A 25687-nucleotide genomic window follows, 5' to 3' on the forward strand; every position below is an offset into this window, starting at 1 on the left:
AAATAGAATTTTTTTTAATGTGATTTGGGTGTTCATATGATGACTGGAAAACTCAGGTTCTCTTTGTACTTTATTGCAAATTTCAGCTTACTAAAGTCTGAAAGGCAAATCTATATGCATTCACCTGAATGAGCCTAAGTTTTTCATCTGAGCAGGAAACTTTATCCTTCAAAAAACATAAGAGATTCTTTATCCAATTTTTCCACGCTTTCAACATTTGAACACTCAACACAAGCTTTTCTCTTTATTTTTCTGTACCTTACAGAAAGGCAGATGGAGATAACTGTTTTTGTACATGCATGCAGAGGTGAATTTTATTGCATCCTGTATTGTTATTGTTGTTATCTAATGTCATTTGGCTTTCAATATGATTTTTTTTCTTATTGCTTTATTTTTTCCATTAATGTTAAAACAATTATGTATCAAATGTTAAAAATATACTTTCATAATGAGTGCACCAAGAAAAGTCATCAGAGTTTGCATATTCAAAAAATGACATATCTGTTTTCTTCCTTAGAAAGGTGAATATAATTGATCCTTTAATTTGGTTTGCCTCCCTTAAAAAAAATTAAAAGAAGAGAGAATGAGATAATGATATAATCATACTTACTTTATGTGTTTACTTTGGCTTTTATTTTATATTACGGTCCCAAGTTTTTACATGTTATTTGATGTGGTTGATCCATTGTGAACACTAAATAGTGATGAATGGTGGAAAGCAAAATAGTGTGCTATATAATCATGCTCTTTTGTCTCTTGTTTGTGATTAAAATTTATTATTGAATTTACTAGAGGTCAAAATTACATATTCAGCATAGAATATTTCTGTCTATTTTTTTCCTAACAATGAAGCTTATGACTTTTATACCCTTGGTTTCAACTGAATTAAACTATACTGATACTCTTCTTTTGAAAGTAAAATAAACTTATTTTGCCACATTTCAAATTATTGTGATATGTAAAAAATTAAATCCCTCGACATATAGGAATGCTGGCTGTAAGTATTCTGTATACTTTATTTCTTCTGAAGTTTTATCTCCAGCAGTTCTCCTATGTCCAATGCATGCAAAATGTTGTTGGTTAAAGGGCCTATGAAATCTACAGTGTTAATTCAATGTGATAGTACATAAAGAAAGCATTTTCCTTATCTTTTTCCTTTTAGTTTTGTTCTAAGTAAAGGAAGCCATGATTGAATGTAAACATCTCTGTGTTTGCCGCCTTGAGTCGCCATGGGCATACATTATGTGTGTGTGTGTGTGTGTGTGTGTATTTGTTTTCTTAAGTTTTCGCGGGTACTTAGATGTATGGCATTCAGCTTTCTTCGGGTATTTTCCCACGTCATTGTAGTTGTGCTTTTAAAGTTGTTGATTGCTGAAACGTTGCTACAACTTTAAAAGCACAACTACAATGACGTGGGAAAATACCCGAACAAAGCTGAATGCCATATATATATATATATATATATATATATATATATATATACATACATACATACATACATACATACATACACACACATGTACATACACATACATTATGTAATACACACACACACACACCAGAAGAAACAGTCCTTTTTCTTTTTCTGACATGTTTCTGAAATGGTGGTGGTGGTGGTGGAGGAGGAGGAAGAGGAGGAGGAGGAGGAGGAGGAGGAGGAGGAGGAGGAGGAGGAGGAGGAGGAGGAGGAGGAGGAGGAGGAGGAGGAGGATTTGTCCTTGTTATACTTTTACAGGAAATGAAAACATTATTTGTTTTTAAATGAAAGTTGGATACCCTTTCCCTCTCATCTACTCACTATATCTTCCTCAATAAAATGAAAAGGCAAAGAAAAAAATGGCCAATGGGTTTTAAATAAAGCTGCACATAGTTCATGACATGCAGCTTTGTGCTCTTTTGTCTTGAAGACTGATTAACTCAGAAAAGATTTTTTGAAAAGGTAAGGGAAAATATCTCTTTCTGTGCAAAGAAAAATATGGTTTTATTTCTTTTAAAATGAGAATTTTGTTCAAAGAAAGGCATTAAGGGATCAGATGCTTGTGATGGATGCTTGAAATCTTAGCACAGATGGAATGAAACATATACTTGGAATGTAGTATTTGAAAGCTATTGACCAGCAAAAAGGGCGGCATTCTTTATAAATTGGGTCTATACTTAGGTATAGGTATATTCATGACACCAAGAGTATAGGGTCTACTAAAAGTATCCAGGTGAAAACCTAGAGGAAAAAAACAATAAAAGTGACATTGTTGTGGGTGTGTATTATAAGTCAACAAGCCAGGGAGAAAATACAGATGTAATATTTGTGAATCAGATGGTCAAGGTGTCCTGGAAACATACCACAGGAATGGGAGACTTTTACTGACTCATACATCAACCAGAAATCAAACTCAGAAACAGAAGAATCAAGGAGTTCTTATGTCTTGCAGACTATTTCCTCATGTAAAAATGGAGGAGGGAATTAAGGGAGCAGCTATGCTGGACTTAATGCTGACAGGAGGAAAATGGTTGAAAAAAACAGAAGATGCAGAAATCTTACATAATGTCATGTTATATTGAACATAAGAACTGAAGACAGCAAGATTAGCATTTTAGATTTCAAGGACTGCATGGGTGGAAAACTGAAAGAAACAACTCTTGAAAATTCTGAAAAAAATAGGTAATGAAGACCCAAACACAAAAGACGTGAAAAAGAAAGAAAAATGAGGGACACATAATGAAACTGGAGTGTTTACATAAAAAGTTCTCTGATTTAGCTGAGAAAAAGAAAGGACAATTTAAAAAGAACAGAAAAAGGACATATACCAAAAGCAGAAGATAGGAAACTATCTATATGGATGGGACAAAGTAGCCTAAGATTGAAAATGATGCATATTTAGAAAATAATTATGGTTCATCTGGATTTCTAGAAACACATTTATTGCTCGTAGGTTACAGCACAGAATCTGGAAAACCTGCTAATGCCAATTCTCTGGATTTATTTATACCTAAAGCGAGTCATTCTGAATATCTTTCTTATGTTTGTCCCCTTCTTTGGACTGATATCTCTTTTGAAATGGTCCCTGGTTCCTCCAGACTTGCTAGACATTACATTCCAAAGTCATAAGATTGTCTATACAAGGGGTCTCCCTATATCAGGGGTGTCAAACTCAAGGCCCAGAGGCTGGATCCGACCCATGGGGTGCTTAGATCTTGCTCACTAGACCACCCTGGAAAGAGCAAAGGACTGGCCCATGGTGCCTCTGCCGAGCTCCGTTTTCACTGACAGAGAGTTGCAGGAGGCCATCACAGCCAAAAACAGAGCTCAGCAGCCCACTTTCACTGGCAGAGCGCTTGGGCCACCACAGGCATCTCCAACATGAATGATGTCAAGCTGGCCACATCCACCCTGGCCACACCCACCCTGGCCCCCCAAGGTCAAAAACAACCCTGATGTGGCCCTCAATGAAATTGAATTTAACACCCCAGGTCTACACAGTTTGAGAGTCTATTCATCTTGACAGGTCCTAGTTATTACTTTGGGAAACTTGGATGGTCCATTACTGCTTTTTTAAAGACTAAAACTGCCCATAGTCATCCCATTGCAAACTATGGATGATCATGAAATTATGAAATATATATTGTGATAAATATATCCTGGCAAAGATACAATCCTGGCCTTTTATAATTATGTTGTGCTGTCTGATACAAGTATAAGTCATGGTATTTGTATTGTGATGTCACTTGCCCTTCTTTGTTATCACTGCAAATGCCTGTTATTGATGTCCATTGATGTTAATACAGGAAAGTAGTAGTGTATTTAAGGAGAAGCAAGAAAAGACAAATTCATTCAATAAGAAACATTTGGCTATGCTTCTGATGCATCATGAGATGAGGCTCATCCAACTGGGTCAAGAAACAAATTCCTTTGAATTAGTTTATATAGCAAAACAATTAACCTTTTCCCCATGGGAAGCAATTCCTTGCTGATTCCTATTCATCACAGCAACCTGCACTAAAAAGCAGAACAGCAATGTCAATAAAATATATGCTGTATTACTGCAGGTGCTTGGGACAAGCCTGACTTTAATCTTGTTTAGCCACTGACAAAGTGTCAACATGAGCACGAAAGGATGAATCTGTTTCACCCAGCTAGTATCCATCAGATCTGACATTCATTCTGTATCTCTAGACAAATTAGGCATCATTAATTCTTCATTATGCTGGGGAGCCTGATTCTATCTTGGGTATTCCTAATGTGCCTATTATATTCACTCACTGCAAATACAGTTAACCTCAAGGCCATTGCACATCAAGATACATGGCAGGCAGATGAATGGAGAAAGCTAATGGAACTTCATATCATAGGCCTCATTATAACACACAAGTCCTGGATCTTTTGTTTTATTGTAAAATTATTCTAGCATTTATACATTCTATATTCTGTTATTATAAAATATTTGGCATACTGCAATGGTTTCTTTTAATCTGGAAGCTTTTACGCAAAGGGCTATATCAAAAGATTTAAAGAAAGAGTGCATGAATACTAATGACTCTATAGCAGAAGGCTGACCAGGCAAGTGACGCATTCAGTGTGCACCTGAGTTGCACCATATTTTTAAACCTAGAAGGCCTCATGGGTAAAAAGGCCTTGCCATTTTCTACAATTTAATTCTTCATTTCTCTTGCATGTTGTTTACTGTCATCAGTTCAAAGTATTTCATTTTGGTTTTATCCAAACCTGATCTTTAAATGTAAATAAGATAAATATAAATTCTCGTGAGGCTGGTTCTTTCGTAAATATTTGTACTTGTCAGCTAGGAAAGTAGTTTATCTAGCTCAAGGAGAAAAAAAAAAGGCTGTTAGAAAGCTAGAAGCTAAAATCTGTTGCTATGTACCTCCAAACATAGGGCAGAGAAAAACAAATTAAATTTTTCTTTATAAAATGTAAAGGTAATGCTAAGATGATTAAAATACTACTTTAATCAGTTGTACATCTTGTCAAAACAAAACTAAAATATTAACATTATAACATTCAACTACACATACATGGATTTTTCATATCTTCCTTTCAATTTATCTAAGCACTGCTGTCTTCAATAGACTACAAGGTCTCATTTGGTGGGTCCTGCAAGACTACAATAGTAGCTATAGAAATTTTCCCTTTCCAGTGTTTAAAAAGCTGATGGCATGAAATCATCAGCTCCTCTATTACTATGGTAGCATGCAAATACACTGCATAGCTAATTTCTATATGTTTATTTTTAACATTCACCTTGTGAATGCCATCTGTATTACTGTAGTTGTACTAAATACAAAAATATAAAGACTTTCATAGATCTGTATTCAGTAAAAGTTTTTTTTCTTTTAAAAAAAGGTTAGCATGTTTTAGACCATAAACAAACAATTTGATATTCTTTCAGTGATTGAGATTACTGACCACGTAATCCCTTCTCTTTGGCAATATAGTTCTGGACTAAAATCTCTGCAAAGTATTTGATTGTAGAATGAATTAGCAACAGCTCTGTCACTAAAAATGGCAGCTAGACTGTTACAGAAGTAAATAATTGTAAACAATACATTGTAAATTGAATTCTTGTCTGCTCATAATGATGGAAAGGCACTTTTCTTAATTTGTTTATTTAAAACATTTATATGGCCATCCATTTTGCAAAACAAATTCTGGACATTTCATAACAAATTGGTTCAACAATGTTGCAAGAGACTGAAATAAAAGTATTTTCAAGTAAAATGTAGAAAAGATGCATTTTTAAAAATCAATTAAACAGCACTTTATAAATTGAATAAATAAATGATTTAACGATTTAAAAACAAAACAATTAAGTGCAAACCTATTCATGTTTTCCTTGATGAAAATGTTAACACTTTTGTGACAATACAGTAGCCATCTTCTTTTTTATGGAGTTTGCCTAGTGGAATTGGAAGGTTTTAATTTCATATTTTCTAAAGATATTTTATACATATATCAGGCACAAATAACCAGGAGCATTCCATGAGTTCAAAGCACAGAAGAATTTATTATTGCTACCTATATACAAGAATCTAGTAAACTAATAGTCCAAACTAAATTGGCATTAGGTAAGGAATTAAAAGGGGAGGCTGGACTTGGGTCTTTTGTGGCAACACAATGACTCCAGACTGAGGACACATGTTATCCCACCTTCTAGCCCAGCCTGCTCTTCTCCTAAAATATAATGCATATATGTTCACTCATAGAGAGAAAACTCTGTGCTTATTATATAATATCAGAAGATGCATTTCCAATATCAACAGGTGCCTGCAGCTTTTCTGTCTGTACCTAAAGTTTAAACTCATCAATAAATAAGTGATGTCTGAATTTAGTAACTTATTAAGTGCTGTATAGCCACTTTTCTTTATCTAGGTCATCACACAACTGCAAGTTTGTATTTTTTATAATTCTCAATTTTATAATTAAAGAAGAGAAAGCCAAGTGATTTTTCACCCAAACAAAAATAGAGTTAGTCCAGTCCAAGTCAGTCAATAGCTACTTTTAAACAGTTGTCAAGTCAAAAATACATGTTGCCCATGGGTTATCAACAGTCAAGGCTTTACTTATATGATAAAAAGGTGAGAATCAATGAAAATCCTATCAATCTTATTCATGCAGCTACCCAGATATCTTCTAATTAAAATTAGATAAATTAGATAAAACCTATTTTAGGTAAAGTAGGTAAATTTAGATATGAGCCATGGTGGTGCAGTGGTTAGAGTGCAGTACTGCAGATGACAATTCAAATCTCACCAGGTTCAAGGTTGACTCAGCCTTCCATCCTTCCGAAGTGGGTAAAATGAAGACCTAAATTATTGGGGGCAATATGCTGACTTTGTAAACCACTTAGAGGGGGCTGTAAAGCACTATAAAGCAGTACATAAGTCTAAGTGCTATTGCTATTGCTAAAATAGCTATAATTCTGTAGTTGTTATTATATAGATTTTTAAGAAATTGTATGGATTTTTAAAATTAACTGTATGTGATTACCTAATACAGATTTTTTTTCTAAACCAATATTACAGTAGTCCTTGACTTATGGCCATAATTGAGCCCAACATTTCTATTGCTAAGTGAGAAAGTTGTTAAGTGAGTTTTGCCCCATTTTACGACCTTTCTTGCCACAGTGATTAAGTGAATAACTGAATTTGCTCAGTTAGTAACATTGACTTTGCTTGTCAAAATATGTATTATCACAAATATGAACCAGTTGCAAAGCATCCAAATTTTGATCAAGTGACCATGGAGATGCTGCAATAGTTGTATGGAAAATAAACCATACATCAATTTTTTCAGTGTTGTTGTAACTTCAAATGGTCACTGACCAAACATTTAGAGGGCTTTTTTGTGTCATCTGAACAAACACAGACGAATCTTCTTCCAGACTTTGATTCAATAGCGGTTTGAAGGAAGGGATGTCTGCTACATGACCCACCCCTTGTAGGAGTCACACTGAGAAGGAGATGGCTTCATTCTGCAAATCGTCTTCCAGATTGTGCACACAACTCAGTTAACTCTATACTCCATGGGCTCAAGACATTTTTCTAGAGGTTACATAAACCTTTGCCATCTGCTCAGTGTTGTTTTTGCATCTTTGCACTGAAAATGTACAACCATCCTCAATCAGGCTTAATTGTTTTGTAATTACCCTGTAGATAGCTGTTTGCTGCATAGGATACATGAATGGTGCTTTGCAACAAATGTCCCTCATGTCAGAATTGTCTCTTTCAAGCTATCTCTTAATTCTTCACACTATTTAAGGCTTCAAATACATGTATATACAGAAGGATAAAATATCTAAAAGAAAACCAACCCTTGTATATAAATATTCAAAACAGCTAAAAACTTAAAATGATACATGTGTTAAATCAGTTATAAACATAGTTATCCACCTAGCAGTTTGAAAGCATGCACATGCAAATAGATAAATAGATACCACTTCGGTGGGACAGTAACAGCATTATGTCTGCCTCAGTGTATAATCATGCTGACCACATTACCACAGAAATGTCTTCAGACAACACTGCCTTCTTGGCCAAGAAACAGAGATGAGCATCATCCCTAGAGTCAGACACAACTGGACAGCGGCGGCCTTTACCTTTACATAGCTATGTTACTACAGAAAATATGATTTGTAGTTCAGATATAATTTCTAAAAAAGCTAATTAAAGCCTAGAACTATGCTATTTCCTCTTTGAATTTCATTTCAAAATAAGTCAAACCTAGGTAAACATTATATCCATAGCACTTCTCACTATTCAGAAACATATGTTTAATGGGAAAAATAGCATTTTATTACCCAAGGAGATCCAATGAAGACTGTGGAAATTAGAAGCCACATTTTTTTCTAAGGCCTTTGGTCTTTGTAGGGATGATAATAATACTCTTGTAGGAGTAGCTCCAAAAATTAATCCAATGTCTTTTCGTTTTGGGTTGTTTTACCATTCACAGAAACATAATGCACTAATTTTACTTTCTAATTCAGTAAAAAGTGCAAAAGCATATTAACTATTAGTGTATTTGTCGCACAAAATGCAAGTTGTAAAATCTGCATATTATATATGTCCATGGGTTTATCAAAATTCAAGAAGAACTGCAATTTATATCTTTCAACATTTATCCTATTACTACAGTGGTGGAGACAGAGGTGATGATGCTGACAATGTTCCTTATTTTTCCACACAGAAGCCATTAGGTGTCAAGATCTACCCGTATTGAATGAAACATGTGAAGTGAGTTTATATCTTACAATACACCCCGTCATCGTGTCAAAGATATTTCCTTACCAGATTCTTCAGTAAGACAGCCAACCTATAACTAAGGAGAAAGGTCCTGACAGTTAGAACAATTAATCAGTGGAGCAACTTGCTTCCAGAAGTTGTGAATGCTCCAACACTGGACGTTTTTAAGAAGAGATTCGACAACCATTTGTTTGGAATGGTATAAGCTTTCCTGCTTGAGGACCTCTAAGGTCCCTTCCAATTCTGTTATTCTGAGCAAAGATGCCAGGAGGCATCAATGAATTAGTTGCAGTGAGCCATCTTTTCTATATTCCAAAATAAATTTCATCTCTTCTAATCAAATAACTTCTAAGGTACTGCCTTCACTGGGAAAGTTGAGAAACAGCCTATGTTGAACTCTATAGCATCACCACAGGAAATGTTTCATTGGGTTTTGTATTATGTCATAAACTGTTTTATGATAATTTTCATGTTGCAGGTTTTTTTATAACATTTGCAGAATTTCAGTTCCACAGAAGTTTTGCAGGTCCTAGATTTTGGACACATTCTGAAAGTTTGCCTGTTCGAGATTCTTTGGTTCAAAAAATGTTGCCCTATAATGCACCATTTCATCCAGTGAAACATTACGGGAACAAGACTTTCAATAGCATATAGATTGACTTGTGAGTCATAATTCCAATAGTTCAGCAGAAAAGGCATTAAATCTGAAGTATTCTGTCTTGAAAGCTAGCTTAAAGTATTGTACAGGTAAATCACATGCTGCCACAAATGGGCTGCTGAAGTCCAAATCTCCACTAGGTGGTAGCAAAAGAAACTTTTTTTTTTTTTTTTTTTGCAGTCCACATCTGATATTTCTGGCTTTTATATATTTTATTTATATTGGATTAATGCTTTCAAGAATACAAGCTTTTAAACAATCAAGGTGATCAATCAGGGCAGAATCTGGCTCTGTGAAAAGGTACATGCCTTGGGGATAAGCTTGTACTGACATGCAGTGTATATGCCTCCTTCCAATTGAACCACTGGTGTCAGTAACTTTACATTTGTCTCTTTTCAACTACTGTCAGACTCTGCTTGCATGGTTCATAAAGACTGTCATTCACAGTAGTGTAGCTACATAAACACCGATTTGTATACTCGAAGTGGTAGTGACTTCAGAGTGGAAATACACCAAACAGTAAATCTATTATACTTCCTTTCCTATTGAAAGATATTGCCATTGCTTCCAGACTTTGCTTATACTAAATAAACTACAGCTGGAAGGGAGTTTCTCCTTCAAATGATGGAATTGAAAAGATATTTTCTCCCCTTAATCCTAGTTAATATTACTTTTCTTACTTTGCCAGACTATCCAATTAGATCTAATGGTTATTTACAAGTACTAGCACATTCAAGTGTTCAATTCATCAGCTACTTTTCTCTTTTTAAAGAAAGTATGTGAAACATTTATATTAAATGCTTTTATAATGTACAATTTTTCAAGCTAACTCAACAGGCTGCACTCTTTCACTCTAGTTCACCATTAGATGAAAGAAGAAATAGATTTTCTTCTTTTCAAAAAGTTATAATTTTCAAAACATTATATAGGAAAAAGAATTTTATTCAGTGATTCTCTTCTACCTTAGTACAGAAACAATGGGCAGTGTATTTGTATATTATACTCTTAAGTTATATTCATCTTTGAGGGTGTTTTTGATTTCACGATTGGTAGTATGGCATATGTTATATTGCCATAAAGATGAAAGCAATAAGTTAGAAAGCAGGAGATCATGAGTTCTAGTCCTGCCTAAGCCTTGAAAACTGGCTGGGTGACCTTGGGCCAGTCACTCTCTCTCTCAGCCCAATCCCCCTCATAGGATTTTTTATTCAGGGAGAAAAGGAAGAGGAAGGTGTGTTGTATATATTCACTGCCTTGAGTTGTATGTAAAAACAATAAAGGTGGGATAAAATTACTTACTTAATTAATTACAGCAATTATTGCCCAGATTGTAATTAATATAACTTGTATTGCATTGCACTTAACACGTGACAGTCTTTTTTAATATGAACTTAATAAAGATGTATCAACAGAGAGATTGGTTTCATTTTTTTAAGATTAGATGTACTTCTGGTCCTTGCTGTAAATATGAGTAGAGATTCTTTCTGTGGTTCACAGTGAGGGGAGAAAGGATTCAGGAATTCTTTCTAGCTGTGCTTACAGTTCTGAGAAAAATGTGCTTGCCTTGCTTTCGATATTCAAAAACTGCAGCATACTCATCACCAAATGTTATCATAAAACAATACCTAACAGGAGTCTGTTACAGAGCTAAATCTGAGTTTAAGAATGCACAGATATAAGTTAGAGGCTACTTAGCTCAGTAACAGTGAAAAGGATTTTAGAATTGTGGCTGATTACAAGGTGAAGGTCAGTGGCATGGCATATCTATTGATAAAGCAATTGTAGTTCTAGATTGCTCTAGTTTCTAGAGAGGAAGAATTATAAGAGGATGAAGAAACTGGACATGAATTCTTGTGAAAGAACTGAATACATTTAGATGAGAAAATAACTGAATGGACTGTATAGCATTTTCCATATATGTAAATAGGTATCATATAGAAGAAAGTTAATATGCATTGTTTACAGCCCCAGACTACTGATCATAGAACTATGCAGGGGTGGGATTCAAATTTCTTAACAACCGGTTCTGTGGTGTGGCCTAATTTGTGGGTGTGGCTTGGTGGTCATGTGACTGGGTGGGCATGGCTTGCTGACTGGGCATGGCTTGGTGGTCATGTGACTGGGTGGACATGGTTTGTATGTAAATATTATAAATATTTATGTAAATATTGGCTTTTTTATAAAAAAAGAGCAACTTTTATCCAAAAGCAGGCAAAGCAGGCAGGCAGATTGAGTTACTCACAGAATCACAGATTCACTTAGAGAGCTATCTTTCTTCAATCGGCTACCTGAGTCTGTCACATAAAATTTGCTTGCAAGCAAACTCACAAAATTAACTCACAACACACCATGTATGTAAATATTGAATTTTTTTTATTTAAAACATAGCAACTTTTATCCAAAAGCAGGCAAAGCAGGCAGGCAGATTGAGTTGCTCACAAAATCACAGATTCACTTAGAGATCTATCTATCTGCAATCGGCTACCTGAGTCTGCACTGAAAAGCTTCTGTCCTAAGGAAGGTTTGGCTCTGCTTTTAGATTACCTAGAAAGCAAGAAATCCAAGAATTTCCTGCTTTCTAGCTAATCTAAATCTCCCAGCAGAGCAGAAAAGCTGATGGTCTGATAAAAAGGGGAAAAATAGCAACTTACCAAACCAGGTAAGTTGGATGGCTCGTATGCCAGGTAAGGAGTGGGTGGGTGGGGAGGGGCCAGCCAATGGAGTGATTTGCCACTTCTCTGAACTGTGGACAATCATAACAAATGTGTGTGTAGCGTTTGCAAGGAATCTGTGCTGCCTGAACAGTTGACAAGTGCTATGTATGGGTGCACAGCATTTGAAAATCCTGTTTCCTGCTTTTTCAACCTCAGCTGTGCCATGCAAAGCAGGTGAGGAGGGAAAAGCAGGGAATAAAGGACAGCCTAGAGCCTGAGCAGGCAGATGGGCCAAACACTGAACTGGTTCAGTGTCAGCTGTTCTTTGTAGCTACCGGTTCTATAGAACTGGCCTGAACCGGTAGCATTCCACCTCTGGAACTATAGCCTAAGTTACAAGAAAGTACATGCTATAGTCCTCCCTTAATGATTGCCTTGTTTAGTGACTATTCAAAGGAACAATAGTACTAAAACATTACTTTTACAATAGTGCTCACATATACAAAGATGCTCACTTATGCAGTATCTCATAGTCATGAGTTTGTAATTTGTATACTTCATAGTTGACTTCCAACAAGCAGAGGCAATAGAGAAACTGGAAATAAAATCACAAGCTGAGATCATGTAATGCCTCACTTAAGAACCATGGTGTAACTGATGTCATAAGTCTGATGTGATAGAATTCTTTATTGGCCAAGTGTGATTGGACACACAAGGAATTTGTCTTGGTGCAAATGCTCTCAGTATACATAAAAGAAAAGATACATTCGTCAAGAGTCAAGAATCATCAGGTACAACGCTTAATAATAGTCATAGGATACAATAAGCAATCAAATCATACTAGGAAACAGTCAATATAAATTGTAAGGATACAAGTGACAAAATTATAGTCATACAGTCACAAGTGGGAGGGGATGGGTGATAAGGAGTGATAAGAAGAGGACAGTGTCGAGGGGATTGTTTGTTTAGCAGAGTGATGGCATTTGGGAAAAATTCTCCTTGTGACTAGTTGTTCTGGTGTGCAGTGCTCTATAGCGTCGTTTTGAAACAGTTTATGTCCAGGATGTAATCATATGATGTTTTGCTGATGTAATCATATGATATCTGTATTAAATTGCCAGTCTCCCAATGAAGTGAAAACTCCCTGTATTTGCACACTAGGCAAAAATGTTAGCTGTAAAAACATTTCAACACTGGAAGAAGTTACCAAGAAAGGAGATGGACTCCCCTTCACTGGATATGTTGAGATAGAAGCAGAATAAATGATCATCTGTTGGATTTAGTTTGGAGTCTTTTAGGGAAGGTTGAATATGATGGTCGGAATGGCCTCTTCAATTTGATATATGAAGAAAATGGAAACATGGAAAAAATAATCCAATATAATTTTGTAACTTAATGCTCTTGTTTCCAAACAGCTGAAAAAGTTAAAACAAAACAACAAACGTTCAGTCATGGTTTTGTGCTTTTTTTAAGGAAGGTAAAAAGAACTTGCTTATTAAATGTTTTCTTTTTTAATATTATTTTATGACTGTTGGCAGCTGCAATGCTTAGGGCTTCCAGGAATTATGCACAAACTAGTGTTAATAGGAAAAAGCCTCTAATCTGATGCCTCATGTCAGCTTCCCATCTAATATAAGTTAGAACAAAGTAGGTTTGTTATATTGCAATAGTCATGTTGGGAGTGGATGGCAGGTAATTCTTTATACTTTTATTTTTTTTAGTGTCTACATAGAATTGATCAAAGGACTAACTAATGTGATTCACCCATGTTAAGGGCTAACACAATTTGATCACGCTATGAATGACAACATCCAGTGTTGACTGGGAGTCATGCCAACTGTAGCAAAAATGTGGGAAGAAAGACTTAGATGGTACCGATACATTGTATATGTGGTAAAGTAGACTTAGTGCCAAGGAAGCCATGCATCTGGATTCTGATGGCCAATGACCTCATAGCAGACCCAAGAAAAGGTGCATGGATCACATCAAAGAGGATATGAAATACATGGCATGACCCCTGAAGACACCCAGGATCAACCCAAATGGAGACAGTTTTGTCAACAAACAAACCCTGCCATAGCACGGGAACAATGCTATGGAGAAGATAGAATTGGCCAAAGGTAATTACATTGCATTTCCTAAAAGGTCAGTTAAATTTCTGTGAACAGCTTTTTTCCTTGAAAGCAGAAGCCTCAATCAATCATCATCAAAAGCTTATTCACAACAAAGATATGGGAAGATAGATAATGCTAATCTTCTTAAGGGAAGAATACAAAATAAGTAGCAATTTTTAAACTTTAATTTGAGTGTGTTGTATAAGAAATTAGCATTCACCAAAGGCTGGCAAAATAATGGAATGTGAAGAAAGATAATTTTTTTTACTGCTGTCATAGTGTAAGCTATATACACCATGCGAAATATATGTTTCCATGCTTTGGACAAGAGATTTACCCCCAGATGGTGACTCTATAAGCATATAGATCGCATAATCCATGAGTCAGCATCTGTTATACCACACTGACATTTGCAAACATTTAATCTTTATCTTGTACAATTCAGTATTATAAACAGTTCCTTTTCTGATATAAAAAGTAAGAAACACATGAGGATCCATTTTTGATTTGTTAGTTGTAACTGACCTTTTTCCTGAAATGAGTAATATTCATGCATTTTAAAGTTGGATGTCCCACAAACTTTAAAGTTACATATCCCATCAAGATGATAATTGCAATAGAGACAAATTTCTCTTTTGTTCTATCAGTGTTAAATCTTATTTGGCTAATATATAATTTCTTGGAGATTATCAGTGATATAAGATTGCAAGAAAGGGGTATGAGGCACAACATACTTAATTAAATAGAAGTCTGTGTGCAGAATAAGACAACCCTGAGAGAAGGAAGAGTTAGTAGACACAAAATCTCCTAATTGTTGATCATTGTTTTAAAATATCTGTGGACTATATAAATTATAAAAGAGCAAGACAGTATCAAAGAAAATCACTCTATAGTATTTTTGAGGGGTGGTTTACTCTTTTTTTTTTTTTTTTTGGCCCGTTGGAAAAATGAATAACTGCATAGATACACATATTTCCTAGTGTTCCTCACATAAGATGCTTTGTAGTACAACCTCAACAATACCTGGCTGTCAATGATATGGGCAGTCTTACAAGTTAAACTAATTAGATACATGAGCTGGCTGACAAATACTTCAAGGATAGTATTTTTAAGGAAGTCTTGATACCTTGTTTCTGTATTTGAGAATTTGCTGTCAGGATTAACTGATGATACATATTGTTTGGAGGTGGAATCCAGTCACTTACTTCTCTGACATACGCATTTCCTGATTTGTATGATCTCTAAAACTAGCATATCTGGGTTATAAAAATCCACATGATGAATTAATGGCAAACAAGAGCTTCAATTTTATATTATCTTTTTTTTTTGCATCGGATGTTTATTTGCATTTTTGCATTCCAAATAGGGTAGCCTCAAGAAGTTTTAATCTCAAGAAGTTTTAAATAGATGCCTGCTTATCCTAATGACCTGTGTCATGGATTTTATGAATTATTTAAAATGGACTACAAAGGATAGGCATTGTGGAGTATAAAGATCTGAACAACCATTAGATGGAGTAAAGAGATGAAAAAAATTCTAATCCTTTGCCACTCTCTAGGCAATCAAACGGTTTTTTGCGGTCTAAGAGTAATAGCCCTATCAAAGCTAGTCATATTGTGTTGCAGTGGAAGGAACTGTAGTTCACAGGCTTCCACATAAAATGTAATGAATATGGCTCTTTTCTGTTCTCTTCATAACACAATGATGTTTGTTTACAGTTGTTTAGAAAATGACTAAAAATCATGGATTTCTTTTCCCTCCTCCAGAACTTCTTCTATAGATGGAACTCACTCTCAATGATCTTGATGCTATGAATAACACACCTTGACTGTGACTGATAAATAGTTGGCTGAGGTGCTTTTTGTAAGAACCAAACATACAGATTAGATCTTACCAAATACTTTACATTTTTAAGCTGCACATGGTGAGCTACCAAAAGAAATGTGAATTCTTCTTCAAGAGTGTTGGAAACAATATGAAGGTTGAATATCTAGTAAGGCAGCAATGCTCATTATTCAAGCACACATCCTCCTTTGCATTTTGTTTCCCTAGAGGAAGCATTCAAAATCAGATAGGTGATATACGTATTGAATTACAATTTTCACTGTCCTTTGTCATTGGATATGTTGGTTAATGCTCAGAATATCTCAGAAAAACAGAATAGGAAGGGACTGTGGAGGCCATTTCAGACAAATGGCTGCCCAGACTCTTCCTGAAAGCCTCCAGTGATGGGGCACCCACACTTTCTAAAGGCAAGCTCTTCTTGAAAGCCTCCAGTGGTTAATTGTTGTAAATTTTCTATCAGTAAATTTTTCCTAGGTTGAATTTCTCCTTGATTAATTTCCATCCATTGTTTCTTGTCTTGTCTTCAGGTGCTTTGGAAAATATGTTGACCCCCCTTTTCTTTGTGGCAGCCCCTCAACTATTGGAACATTGCTAACATGTCACCCCTAGTCCTTCTTTTCACTAGAGTATACATACCCAGTTCCTGAATTATTTTGCTGAATTGTTTTGAATTGCAGAAAAAAGGTGAAGTTCCATAAATCCAGAGGTCACAAAGCTGCCTCTCCCTGCTTTTGCTGCCTTATCCAAGAACAATCCGCACTGAAATCTTAATGTCTCCATTTAGAAATGTGTAACAACAAGTAAGGTAAAAGATCTGAAGCATCATTGCCACCAACTAAAGGATACAATAGTTGCTAGATGGAGTGTATTGCCTCATATAAGTAAACTTCTTTCTTGTGATATTTCTTCTTGTTCCTGTGATACAGCAATCATACGAATGGCAAACAAATTAAGAAAGGGAAAGTTAATATATCTTTTACTGGCATAGAGAATGTTCTAAATCTTCCAGATATACCAGAGGGTAGCTAGAGCTATGCATTTCCAAAATTGTTCATAACCAAAGCTAATGCACCTAAGTTGTTTTAGCTGGGATTCTAGCACCCCCTGCTGTTCTCTTTCATTCAGCAGTTTAGTTCTGTATTTTTCTTGTGTATTAATGCTGTAATAACACAGTACTGAAGAAAAGCAAATATAAAAAAAACAGGCAGATATACAGGGCTAAAACTGCCAAATTTTTCCTTAGACGAGGTTCTGAAATGTTAAACAAGTTCAGATTGCCTTTTTAATTTATTTTTATTGCTTTTAAAATAATAACAAAAAAAACACAAAAGGAACAAAACACAAAGATACATATATTATCAAAGGAAAAATGCTCAGATTGCTTTTGAAATATTTTTTCTAATTAGTAGACTGTCTTCCTCTATCTTGCATTTTGCTTGAGTTCTAGTCTTTGTTACAAGTGTATCTTAGGAGGGGAGACACCATCAGAGTGCTAAAATAAAAGAGAATTAGCTTTTGTTATTCTATTTGAGAATTCTCTCTTCCTATTAAAGACACCTTCCTTTAACTTGGGGACAGACTCTTCACATTTGGTATTTGTGCCAATATAGTTTTAGCACAGCACTATCATACTGTATTTGCAAAAGGCTATCTGAACTGATGGGAGGAGAGGGGTCCTTGCTTGTCTGCAGGTCAAATTAGATTACAGATTAACAGAATTGGAAGGGACCTTGTCGGTCATCTAGTCCAATCCCCTACCCAAGCAGGAGACCCTACACCATTTCTGACAAATGGCAGTCCAATCTCTTCTTGAAGGCCTCAAGTGATGGAGTTCCCACAACTTCCGAGGGCAAGCTGTTCCATTGGTTGATTGTTGTCACTTTCAGAAAATTTCTCCTTATTTACAGGTTGAATCTCTCCTTGTTCAATTTCCATCCATTATTCCATGTGCTGGCCTACAGGTGCTTTAGATAATAGCTTGTCCCCTTCCTCTCTGTGGCAGGCCCTCAAATATTGGAACACTGCTATCATGTCTCCCCTGATCTACCTATGTTTTATAATTTGCAGTTTGGAACATGGTGAGCGTTGGAGTTCCACTGCTTTTCTCCCATTACCTAATTTTCTCCCATTAACCTAACTCCAAAAAAAAAATTTTTTTTTTAAACAATTTTATTGATTTTCTACAAACAAACAAGACAAACAAAACATAAAAACATCAACTCTCTTATGTACGTACAGTGTGTCGGTTGGTTCATCAGTTTTGTGCATTCATTTCGTAGTCTCAATTAGTTATGTTACATAACAACTCATATTGTCAATCCAAACTTATATATCCTAATATCGCTATTAAAAAAATCATTTGACTATACTTTTAATCATTCATGCTTTATGAGATAACAATACTTTAAACAGTTTATTCTATAACAAATCATATAATCATACCAAATCTATCCTAGAAACACTTTATAGATATAATGTCAAATAACAAAGGCGAAAGAAAAAATAAAGGTATTCCTTGCTGTCTAACATTCTAAATATTCTATTATCGTATTTTGTCATCTAGCCATAAAAAAGATCCCAAATTTCATAAAATTGTTTATCCTCTTGCTCTCTAATTTCAAATGTCAATCTACTCATCTCAGCACATTCCAATATTTTCTTAATAATTTCTTCCTGTGATGGTATTTTCTCATTCTTCCAGTTTTTAGCAAATACAATCCTAGCTGCTGTTAATACATTTACAATCAGATATTTCAAGTCTTTACTGTATGTATCTGGTAAGATTCCCAATAAAAAGAACTCCGGTTTCAAATCTATACGTTTCTTTGTCATTTTTTCCAACCACATGCAAATTTTAGTCCAATATTTTTTTGCATCCTCACAAGTCCACCACATATGGTAATATGAGCCAGGTATCTGATGACATTTCCAGCATTTTTCAGATTTGTTCTTGAACATTCTTGCTATTCTTGTCGGGGGAAAGTGCCACCTGTAAAACATCTTATACAAATTTTCCTTATATGCTGTTGACATTGTCATTTTATAATTTTGAGACCACAATTTTTGCCATTTCTCTAAATCAATCTCATATCCAAAATTCTTCCCCCAAACAATCATAGTTCCTTTAACTTGTTCTTCCTCTAATTTAATTCCCAGTAAATAACCATATAATTTTTTAATCACCTTCTCATCAGTACCCATCAAGATCTTATCTAGATCAGTCTGTTTATCATAGAATCCTTCTGTTTTAGAATCTTCATCATACCTTGAATGTATTTGTGCATATGAAAACCAATTCATCTTTATACCTTGTTCCTCTAAATTTTGTATCGATTTAAGTTCACCCTTTTCATCCAATAGTTCCCCATATCTAACTGTTTGTTCCTTCTTATAAATTATAGGATAGGAAAATGCTTCAATAGTCGATAACCAAACTGGAATTTTCAAATAACATTGTCTTTTTATCTTCTCCCAGTTTAACCACAAAGACTCCTGTATATAATGTCTTCTAAAATAACCCTGTGTTTTAGTTCCCTTATACCATAAAAAAGCATGCCAACCCAACAGCAAATCATGACCTTCTAGTGTCAACAATCTAGTCTTTCTTAATGTTATCCATTCCTTAACCCACTTCAAACTTGCAGCTTGATAGTACAATTCCCAATTGGGCAGGCCAAAACCTCCTCTAATTCTAGCATCTTGCAAAAGCTTTAGCTTTATTCTCGCTTTCTTACCTTGCCATATATACTTCAACATAATTTTATTTAAATCATCAAAATAGTCTTTTCCGAGCCTAATTGGTATTGTTTGAAACAGAAATAGGATTCTGGGTAAAATATTCATCTTAATTGTTGAAATTCTCCCTATTAATGACAATTGCAAGTTTTCCCATTTCTTCAAGTCTGTAGCTATCTGTTGTTTAAGTTTAATATAATTATTCTCTTTTAATGTGCTACATCTTGCTGTCAAATGTATCCCCAGATACTTGACCTTATTCGTAACTTGGATTTTCAACAGGTCTGCCAGTTCTTCTCTTTGTCTCAGTAGCATGCTCTTTGTCAAAATCTTTGTTTTGTCTTTATTTATTTTCAAACCAGCCACCTCACCATATATCTCTATCTTTTCCAATAACTTTGGAGCTGTTTCTAACGGATCTTCCAAAATAAAGGCTAAGTCATCAGCAAAGGCTTGCAGTTTGAATTCTTCCTTTTTAATTTTCATTCCTTTTATGCTTTTATCATCTCTAATATTTCTATTCAACACTTCCAAAGTCAATACAAATAGCAAAGGAGATAGGGGACATCCTTGTCTTGTGCCTTTTCTTATATTGATAAAGTCTGTAAGTTCTCCCTCCATCATTACCTTTGCTGTCTGTTTTTTTTTTAAACAAATTTTTATTGATTTTAAAAATAAACAAAACATAAGACATCAAATTATAAAACCTCCTTTCTCAAAAATTACTTATAAGTTTTAACAAAGCAAATAAAGCATTATTTTTTAAAGCATAGTTCCACATTATCACATTTCCATTTAAACACATATATATCTTTTCCAAATTTCTCATTGTTTCTCCCTTCACTTTTATTCAATTATATTTCTTTCTATCAAGGTTTTATTAATTCTCCATCAAGCATAAACACACAAAATACAGAACATAAAACAAGACATAAAAAGATAAAACCTTCTTAATTATTATTTATACATGTCTTTTCCAAATTTCTCTCCCTTTAGTTTTATTCCTCCAAGGTTTTATTAATTCACAATCAAAACATAGCTAACCAAAACACAAAACATAAAACAAAAAACTTCTTTTGAAAAGTGGCTTAGCCCCGGGTTACATCTTTTTTTACAGACCTAAATCAAGTTCATGCTCACCTTATATACCATTCATATCTTATTAACCATTCTATATTTTCTATATGACTTCTCACTTCTTTTCACTCTCTTAATTATAATTTGTTTATTTCATCTTATTTCAAAATCATTATGTTTGTATCTTTTGTCCGTTCTTTTCCAATCATCTATTTATCTCTTCTCTTTAGCAAAGAATTTCCCCTGTAATCACTTTTAAGGTGTGATGCCTTTCCCTAAAGTAACACTTAAAATAATACATAATTTCTATCCTGATTCTGCTTAGTACATCCTACATGTTGCATTTTGGGGGGGAAAAGAATAATAAACTTATAATATAGTTAAGTATATAATTTCCATTCTAATTCTAATTCTATTTAATAGTATAACTAAGCATTAATCATTTTACACATTCTCTTTAATATTTTATTAAATATTGAAATCTATCATTATAAAACATTTTAATATTTTAATATTTTGTTAAATCTTATAGTATTCCAATAGACTATTTCAAATGCAAATATTACAATACTATCTTATGTACTCTTGCAGAATCTTTCTTAAATTATACACTATTCTTTATCCTTTATCTATAAAAAAGATATCTTGTTTCAGACCGTGGCTTTTTTTCCCTTTTCCCCTCCCTTTCTTCTCCAGTCTGATCCTTTTGCCCCCCCTCTTCTAACCTCCACCTTTTTAGCTTCCCCTCTCTGTTGTAATTCTCTTTTCAATTGCTTTCTAACATTGTACCTTTTTTCACCTTATTTTTCTTTTTCTTGGTTGTTTTATTGAATCTTACATTCTCATTTTTCCTTCCTCTCTTCCTATTTTCTTTCTTAATCAAACTTTTTTGTCCATTAAAAATGGCTTCCTTTTCTTCTTCTTCTCCTTCTTCGTCAAGTATTTGCTGGTACGTAGAAACCGCCATTTCTAAAAAGTGGAAGACAGCTCCCAATGAATTCTTGCCACTTTGTTCTCTTAATTTTTCATATTCCATTTTTAGTTGATCCACAGATGGTGCCATAGTAAATTTTTAAGAACAACCCAGATGTTTTTAGTCTTAAAGTAATTTGCAAATGTCAAAGTTATCAAACAATCCAAACAGCCAGAGATTATTTCCTCTTCTTCTCTTTGCAACTTTTCCTCCTGGGGCAAAACCCCAAATATATTTTAAAGCCGTATTGCAATTACTTGTTGGTCTTATAATCTTCAAAGCGTCTCCTCCAGTCAGTTTTTAAAGATATTTTTTAGTCCTCTCCTTCCCACTTATAACAAAGAGCTTGTTTTTACCTTAAAGAGGCAGGTTTTTCTGTGCTCATTTGCTTTCTCCGTAAGGAAGGGGAGTGAACTTTCCTTCAGCACTTTCGCCGCTGTAACAATCTTTTGGAAACAAATGTATCAATCCACAAGTCAGGTTTCCAGGGTGTTTTAAAAGTAACTTAATGTCCCGGTTCAGCCAAGAAAACTTCTCCTTCTAAAAAACTTCCTCCTGCACAGTCTTATCCAGTTGAAGATTCCTTTATGGCTGCCATTTCTGACAGCCGCTCCACCACCTCAGGAAAAAGGAGTCTAGCCAGCTGGGGAAGGGGGGTGCGATATCCCCAGACCCCTGCCCGGATCTCCTCTGTCTTCCACTGCCTCTTCGGGGCAGCGACAACCCCCAAATCCAGTTGGATCGGGGGTACCTCAGCGGCGAGCGCAGCAGGAACCCGCAGAGAAGCTGATTCCTGCCGCCGCCGCCGAAGCCTTGCAACCGGAAGTCCCTTTGCTGTCTGTTTATTGTATATGGCTTCTATTGCTTGGATAAATTTTCTGGTGAAACCCATCTGTTCCAATAGTAATAGCATAAATCTCCAGTTCACGTTGTCAAATGCCTTTTGAGCATCTAGGAATATCAAAGCCATTTGCTTTTCAGGATGTGCCTCATAGTATTCCAAAGTATCCAAGATTACTCTCATATTGTCTCTAATTTGTCTCTTTGGCAAAAATCCATTTTGGTCTGGGTGAATAAAATTATTTAAGTATTGTTTAAGTCTTTCTGCTAAAATTGAAGCAAAGATTTTATAGTCTGCATTTAATAAAGAAATAGGTCTATAGTTCTTAATTTGCAGTGGGTCAGCCTCTTCTTTTGGAATAAGTGTAATATAAGCCTCTGACCATGTTTTGGGTATCATCTTCTTTGACATAGCTTCATTCATCACTTCTAGCAATGGAATGCTCAATGATTCTTGAAAGAATTACAGAAAATGCCACAGAAAAAGGATATTAAATTGAAGTTGGATATAACTAAACATAAAATGGAATTAATAGAGAAAGAAGAACTGGCACAGAAAATTAGAAATGCTAAACAGAATTATTTTGAAGATGCAAATAAACCAGGTAGATGGTTAGCATATAAGTTGAGAAAGGAGAAAGAATCAAGAAAAATATTGAAGTTAATAGATGATCAAGGCCAAGTCTGTTATGGTAATAAGGAGAAAAAGGAAATTATTCGAGATTTCTATGGGCAACTATATAAACAAGAGAATATTGACGAGGAAAAAGTCAAACAGTATCTACAGAATGCTAACTTACCGAAGATACCTAAAGAGACTGAAGAAATGCTAGAAAGCAACATAACAATGATGGAATTAACTGAAGCACTTAAGAAACAAAATAATGGGAAAGCACCAGGTCCAGATGGGCTTCCGGCAGAATTCTATAAAACATTTCAAGAATCTAACTCCAAAATTTTTAATAGGATACAAATCTTCAAAGGTTTCATCAAACCTTCATCAAGATCTTTCTGAAGTTGCTTTGGGAAGTAGCCCCGCCCAGTCTCTGTTTCTAAAAGTGAGGTTGCTACGTTGGCATCCATCTATTATTCTAAGCACCTAATCAGGTGGATCTGGCAGATGAAAAATGACTGTGTATGCGAAGTGCATACCCAGAAATTTATTTCAGGCCTCTCAGACAACTACTGGAACTACTGAGAGCCTTTTTCTACTACGGGGTTACTAGATGGGGCTTTAAGGCATGTTGTTCAGGAAAACCTGTCTCCTTATCTGTCAGCTCTTAGAGATAGTGCATGAAAGAAGCATCAACCATGAATACTAACACTGCCTTTATTGTAAGGTGATCGTATCAGAATCTCTCAAGTCTGAAAGTACATCTGTCCCCTATCACTTTTACAGTCTAAGAAACTATGAATACTTTTCTGAGATACTTTTCTGGGATACTTTCTGAGACATTTGCCATGCCTTCGTTCCTTCTGTGGACTCAGCTGACTCTTATTTTACCCTTGCCTAGTCTGCAGATCCTCCTTCTCCTCCTCCTCCTCCTCCTCTTCCACCATCACCACCATCTGGTGTCTCTCAAGGACATTCTGCATCATTTCAGGGAGGATGTGCACCATCTACATGGTATGAAGATGTACCCAAGGCCAAATTCACTTGCTTTCAGGTCTATCTCTAGTCAATTTCACAGGAAAAATGACCACCAAAATCAACCTGAATGTTTTTAGTTAATTTTATGATTATATTAATAAATGAAATTTCCAAACTTGGTTTCTGTGTTTATAAAAGCGCGAACACTTTTGAGTTCTTTACCTAATTTCTACTTCTGGCCTTAAGCAAGTCAAATGTTTTGGGAGAACAGAAGACTCAAAACTGGTGGGTGGGAAAGTGCTTATCTTTGCATTCATAAGAATGCTTCCCCTATGTCCATGATGGTGAACCCAGGGGTGGGATTCTACCAGTTCTGACCGGTTCTATAGAACCCCTTGTTAACTTTCTGAGCCTTTTTTTCCCACCTTTATTACATTCTTGTCAGTATGCCTAGACTTACTGTCTCTGAAGGAGTTTTTTTTCTTGATACTTTCTTAAAGAGGAAGGGTAGTTTTATGCTTTTTACACTGCTGTTGGGAGGAAATACTCCCCTGGAAATACTTCTTATTGGCTAGCTAGAAAGATTGACATTCAAATGTGAGTTTACATACTCTTTCTGAGTTTTGGTCTAAAACTGGTTTTTGGTGAAGTTTAATTCTGTGCTTGGTGATGTTTAATCCTGTGTTTATTGATGGGATAATTTTCCCTATTCAACTTTGTTTGGAAGGAAAAAGATTAATCTCTGTTCCTGAAAAGAAACTGGGTTGAGAAATCTAGCTAGTCTAATTTGTTCTGGTAATTGGTTTAACAAGCAACAACCAGTATTGTGATTTAATTATTTGTATTGTATTTGAATTTTTTCCTGCCTCATGGTTTCTTTTTCTATCTGGGGACGGGGTCTTCCTTCACTGCTTTAGTGGTATCTGGCACTGTCCTTTTGGGGTGTACTTCCAAGAGGCAGAATGCAAGTTTGGCACTTATTTTTTTACTGTCTTTCTGGGGGCCATGTGACCTTTCCTTAAACCTGGATGATTTCCTCAGGTTATCTTGTGAGGTGAGTGAGCTGGTATCTTTGAGTGGTGCAAGTGGATCTAAGGATTGTTTTTCCTGGGTGTGCTCTTTCTGGAGAGCTTAAATGGCCTCTTTGCTAAAGAGTTTCACTTTATGAGCAAGAGTTGGCTGCTGATAGTTATCACTGCATTTTAACTATTTTAATTCCTCAAGGTGCTCTGGCACCCTGCCTGATTTGTAACTCTGGCTTGCAGGTATTTTTAATCTAATTATTGATATTTAGGGCAGCTTTTTGCAAGCAAAGAAGCTTTTTGTATTTTTGTACAGGTAATCCTTGATTTACAACAGTTCGTTTAGTGACCATTCAAAGTTACAATGGCACTAAAAAAAAGTGACTTATGACCAGGGGTGGGATTCTATCAGTTCGTACCTATTCGC

This window comes from Notechis scutatus, chromosome 3 (assembly GCF_049901735.1).
Source record: "Notechis scutatus isolate UNSWTSFEM ecotype Mainland chromosome 3, rNotScu1.2, whole genome shotgun sequence".
Classification (NCBI taxonomy): domain Eukaryota; kingdom Metazoa; phylum Chordata; class Lepidosauria; order Squamata; family Elapidae; genus Notechis; species Notechis scutatus.